The 6,233-nt window shown below is 39.0% G+C and overlaps 1 long non-coding RNA gene across 1 annotated transcript; it reads right to left on the bottom strand.

Moving 5' to 3' along the window:
- Nucleotides 1-3,011: 3,011 nt before the first annotated feature.
- LOC113756509 lies at nt 3,012-5,179 on the bottom strand. Its single transcript, XR_003465978.1, has 3 exons — nt 5,102-5,179; nt 3,974-4,037; nt 3,012-3,157 (listed from the first exon to the last, which is right to left on the bottom strand). It is a non-coding gene; the product is annotated as an uncharacterized LOC113756509 (long non-coding RNA).
- Between the last annotated feature and the right edge of the window lie 1,054 nt (nt 5,180-6,233).

Raw genomic sequence — 6,233 nt, 5'->3', positions numbered from 1 at the left:
ATGCATAGTCCAATGATTATAACTTATCCAGGCAAAAACCTCATTAATGGCTATTCAACTTGGCAAATATACTGGTACAAACTTATTCTGTACCTCTTCTGGAACCCCTTCATATTTCCTTTCAATCGTATGTTCTGATGCAATAGTTCAATGTTCTCTAGGTATTTTGGTTCCCATCATCTTTCCCAGTACTCAGTTCATCTCTTTTGGAACTCTATTTCTTTTTGAATAACCTCTATTTTCTTATGCAGATCAGTCACATTTGTCATCTCACTAATTCACTTATCTCGATAGTAGCTTGCCAGTAAATCAAAGGAGCAAAGTAAGTAACTAATTACAATTGGAAACTCTAGTCATATAACTTTTAAATTCATTCTCCTCCGATCCTACCACAAGGAATTAAACGTAGCTATCCTCAAGTGAGATAGACAAGATAATAGAATACAGGTAGGCTAATAGCTCAGAATACAATGCCACTCATTCTTATTCGGGAATTTCAATACGAGAGTATCCTTATCACTTATGCACATAGCAACCCTAAAGCGTACTTTATGTGTCGGAACTTCTACCTCCTATCTCAATCTCTTGCATACAGGTATAGAATCCAATTCTTTTCTCAAATTCCCATGCATAATTCCAAAACTCACGATCTCGCCACGATCATAATCGAGTCAAGTCCATACTTAGACATTAGTGGATAGGTGTCAAGGAAGCATAGGAAAGAATGTCACAAGAGGAGTAGAAATATCCATATAGTTGTAATCAAACCGCCCCACATTCGAAATAAACACTTATCATGTCTTCACAGTCATGGGTGAAGGAAACAGATCTTCAGTGCAAATTTCTCGACGTACAGTATAATCCACCATCTATAGAAACCCTGTCAGACTATTTTGAGATTAGTCCATGATAGCTTCCGAGATTTATTCCCTCAATCAGTCCAATAACTAGGTCAAATATTAGGATCTTTCGCGCCTTGACTTTTGCCATTAAAACTTGTCTCAAGTGCAATCAAGATACAGACCCTTATTCTAGGGCTCTCCACTTTTTGGTACTCAAGTACAAGAATCCACAATAAGGTAATTCACAACTCGAGCCGGCCGGTCCTAAGAGTAAATCACCCATATTACAGATTCCTACCCGACGTACATATCTATTCCTCCCAAGTATCCTGATAAAGGGTTTACGCTTATAACAGTCATGATTCATAGCTTACGCCCAAAAAGAGCACCTAGTCCTTTCCACTGACTCACATAATCGAAACAATAACACCACTTGGCCCCAAGCTCACTTCGCGCAGAGACCACGCGAAGCAGTAAAATATCTTCCATTCTTTCAAACCAGTTCTCGGCAATTTCGGGATCTAGTTCTCCAAGAAATTTAGGAGGTGTGAACTTTTGGAACTGATTTAGGACTCTATCTTAACTTACTTCAAGGTTCCTTTACTAGTTACCCGTTGTTTGACCTTGTTGGTCAACCGAATGGCCAGTAAACAGTAGATCGGTCATACGATTGATAGCTGTAGCTACCTGATCCCCTACTCCACCTCCGGGTCCCTGGTTCTAATTGACTACAAACCTTTATTCCTCTTCTTGGTCCTGGACCTATTCTCCTTTATTACTCACTGGTCTAGGGTCCAAGTATTTTAACCAATGGGTAAGTACGTGTTGGTACATGATAGATGATTATTCCTTTACAAAAGTCAAATAAAATGAAATCGGAGTCACAATAAGCGAGTGAAAATATAAAGCAATTAAATGCCAATGTCGTAATAAAGTCGAGGTCAAAGTCACCGTAACAGTCACAGTCCAATTCACAGTCACAGTCAAAGTCAAAGTATTATACATTCCAAGGCTCATAGTAGTTGTTTGTAAGATAACTAGACCAAAAGTATCAGGTACGAGACTCACAGATACAAATACAGTCATACAGTCATGTCAAGGAAAAATCCAGTGCAAGTAGTCAAAAGAAAATTGTACAACCACCGAGTCACCACATCCCTTATCCTTTCTATGTATAGTAGTCAAAATCATCCAAAGTAGTAGCCTAGAGGTGTAGCTGGACTAGCTGACCCTCCTCCGGTCTAGGCAAGGTCAACACTTGCCTCGTCTCCAATGTTAGAGACTTCACCACTTAAGTCTACTGAAGTCCCCAAACAGGTCATCACAAACATTCAGGTTTGACTCGACTCTATTCCTCACTTTTATTGCCCCCTAAACGCGTTCCTGAGCTTCTCCAAGTTACATACAAAGATTTACCAATCCTTTGATGGCCTTCAACCATATCATACCTGTGCTCCTTAATTCGATCGGCTTGCATTTTAGTAGTTTCCTTTAGTTGATTGACTTCAGCTTTAAACCTAGCATTGTCCCGGGCAAGCAACTTTCGCTCCTTCACAACGGCCAACACTACACCATTAGAATAGGTAAAATTTGCAGACACTCACACCACTTGTAGTGATTAGATAAGCCCCAATAGGCTCTAGGCCTCCGGGTCTGATTTGATACTAAATCATCGGTAAGTCCCCACGGGATGGCTCGCCAACCGGTCTATTACTAGGGCCGCCAGATTCATCCAGCCTACACAAAGTGTAGATAAACTTAAGTACTCTTAAGGGAAAATAATCAAATATAATCCTCAAGTCGAAAATTCCTAACTCGCCCAAACCAATTCAAACCTAGGCTCAAAATTTTTTTTTTCCTTCCAGTGATCACTTAACTTTCAAACCAATCCCACAGTCCAGCATCCTGAGCTTTTATGTCTAGGATACTCTTCAAAGATCTGAAGCCTAAGCTCTGATACCAACTGTGACAGCCCCACCTCTCCCTAGGGCAAACCCCAGGGTATCAACGGACTGCCTGCCCAACTCTCGCCAGGACTCAGTCGTTCAAAGTACTAATATCATCAATGAAACGAATGTAACATTTGACAATGCAGGGGATTGAAACACTAACTCAAACATAATCACTAATTCAACAATTCAGCTTAGTACATATATCATCGTATGCCAACTTACCACGCTTCACTCAAAATTACATAATATAAATCACCCTTAAGAATTTAAGCTTACAAGTCTGCTTAAACGAAAGTTACAACCTCAAAACGCAAGAACGGCAAAATAAAGCTAAGAAAGCCCTCGATCAAATCCCTTCCCGATCTGTTAAGGAAAACAAAGGGAATGGAGTGAGCTAAAGCCCAGTGAGGTTCCAGGTAAACAAGTAAACACATAGCCACATAAAATCACAAAATAGCCAACTAAACACCGTACAGTAAAATAACAGTTCAATTCAAGGATACGGGTGGCTTTCAAAAGCCAAAGGTCCACTTGAGCTTGATCATAATTGCCTCCTGTTGACACTCCGTCAACACTTGTAACAGTATATAGGTCCGTAGAACACCACTTTCACCAGTCTCCGTCCACCAAACAACCCCCCACCGGGCCCGCACTCCATAAACAGTAGTTTGGTAATACTCGAGTATACCAGGAATCCGAGTTTCCAATGCTCAAGGATTCCAATGAAACAGTATCAAGCCGAGGATTTTATCACTGGTGGTGCTGGACAACACAACAAGCAAGCACAACGGCTATGCTTCACCAGGGACCTCCAAGCAAGATTCAATTTCCAGTGAACAGTAAACAGTCCTCAAGGTTTATCGGCCTTCTCGACCAAGCCCTTGCTGGCTCGATACAACCGACTCACCTATGAGGTTGGGTACCCGAACAGTAACAGTAGTTGGTGGAATGTCATCCACGCAACTTAAGCACAGTCATGTATAGCAATATCTCATTTCATGTTAATTCATTCAGTAAGTAGAGCCTCAGTGAAAAGAAAAAATAAGAAAGGTCGAGTGCGATAAAGTACACACTCGCCTCAATTTTAATTAAAACAGTTTTGGCTCAAACAATAACAATTCAATACTTTCAAGTACACGAATATTTCTCATAACAAGTAGCAGGTAGTGGAACACTCACCTGTCAAGCAAAAGTAATAATCGACGTCAAACGTCTCAGTTACGATCACCGTCGTTGCCCAAACCTAGGTCAACGAGTGAAAACATTAATAATTGGATTCGTTCCCTACTAAAGTATAGGTTCATTAAGAGGCCAAGTGAGTAGCTTAAGCTACTTAATCCGGCATGCAAATAGGGTCTAAACCACGGTGAAAGTTCATGGAAAACAAGTCTAGTATGTACATGAAAGTTTGGCAAAAGAAAAGTTTCACTACAGCTCAAAGGCTTCATTACGGGTTAAACTGTCTCGCCCGGCCAGCCTCGGGGAAACGGTCATTGCTCATTGTGGGAAAGTCAGAATTTGGTTCCGTCAGTTGCATTGGAAACTAGGTTCATAAGGCTAAATTTGTCTAGAAGAAACCATTTCCAAAATCCCAACATAAGTGGCTCAAAATTAAGAAACCAAATGAACTTTCTGGACTGTCTCGGATGAACAGTACTTCCCGGACAGCCAACTTTCCAGACTCGCCACGGATCGCTCGGGATGAACCAGAAAATGAGCTTTGTACCGTTTTAAAGCTCTAAGAGTCTACTTTCAATTGCCATAAACGGCACTCAATTCTGATCAGTGAGTAACACGTTATGACCTTAACAAGATGGCTGGACAGAAAATTTCTGGACCTAGTCCAGTTTTCCTCCTTTGTTTATAACTCAAAATTTATTCAACCAAATTGGCTAATTTTTTTGTAGACAACCTCCACACACATAACCCAACATATAATACTCACATTTGTAGCCAAAATGTGCATGAAAATATCAAGGTAAAACCGGGCAGCAAGCTTAAAAAGTTTCGGTCAGCACACTTTAAAAAATTTCTAACTTCTACTCTTCTTGTTATTTTCATTCCTTGCACATAACAAGTATTAGATCCAACTAAATAGGGGTTTAAAACATATCAATACTTCATAAACACACATGAATAAGGGTTAGACATTTCATCAAACACTTGGTATGCATATTAGTAAACCTAACCATTACTTGATTAACTCAAGAAACTAACCCCAAATTCAACCATAACAAGTTGTTTTCACCATTTCAACCTCAAGTAGATGATATAACATCATAAACCCAAATTTTAAAGATTACATACCTTACTTACAAGTTGCTTTGGTCACCAAACAAACCACCACAATAGAAGCTTTAGGCTTGAAACAACCTCAAAGATTGAATGAAATTTTCTCACAAACTCTAGATCTTTCTCTTTTGGTTTTTGTTCAAGATCAAACTAAGGTTGTCATAGCAAGAAGATGGAGTTTTCTTCCTTCCCTTGGAAGCCCTTAAGGTGGACGAAATTTTGGAGGAAAATGAAGCAAAGTTGGTTTAAAATTCCTCTAATCCTTTGGTCAAACAAGATACATGGCTAGGGTTTTGCCACATGGCTCCATTATTGTCCTAACCTTTCTTAATCTTTGACTAATGCCATTCTTACCTTTCCAAATGCACCAATAATTATTCAACACCTCTAATCTCTCACATAAAGTCTCTACCACTAATAAAAGAACACTTGGACAATTACAAGTGGTGAATTATTTACAACCTAGCTCAAGGAAATATTTTACTTCAAGTAAAATGAATTGAAATGAAATGCATGGAAATTATTATAACACATAGAAAATAATTTGTAAGGGCATATATTAAATGGTCTAGATCTTATAATAAGGCATGTAAGTAAGAAAATTGTGTTTTAAAGTGAGGGTCAATACAAGGGATTTGTTGTAACACATTGTGAAATATAATGCCAGGGCATATAAGAGGTGGTTTAAATCTTGGTGCAAGGCATGTAGTTTGGGGAAATTGTATTTTAAAAATGAGGGTTCTCACACTCTCTCCCCCTTAAAGAATTTCGCCCTCGAGATTCTCAGCTTGATTACTGAGTAGTTCAAAATATTTTCGATGAATATCCTTTTTAACTCTCTCGAGTCTTGTGAGCGCATGCTTTAGTAAGACCAGCAATACAAAGCCATATTATGTAGGAATTGAAGCTACAAATCTTTATTTAGAACATGTTTCAATTTACAAGTTTCATAGTTGTATAACCTATCGAAATATAATACTAGCTTGTTCCCATCGAAGAATAATCCTTATGTCCTTACTAATCAATGTTGCAAAAGTCATTTAGAGCAGAAAAGTATCACTTATAGCCAAACGTTTAGAGAAAGTAGAAAAGACGTTCAAAATGCAAAGTTGTAAACTGTCCGACCTAAGGTGGTTTGAAGAACTCA

Source organism: Coffea eugenioides, unplaced genomic scaffold, assembly GCF_003713205.1.
Source record: "Coffea eugenioides isolate CCC68of unplaced genomic scaffold, Ceug_1.0 ScVebR1_2378;HRSCAF=3396, whole genome shotgun sequence".
Classification (NCBI taxonomy): Eukaryota; Viridiplantae; Streptophyta; class Magnoliopsida; order Gentianales; family Rubiaceae; genus Coffea; species Coffea eugenioides.
This window is presented reverse-complemented; position numbering and strand designations above follow the sequence as displayed.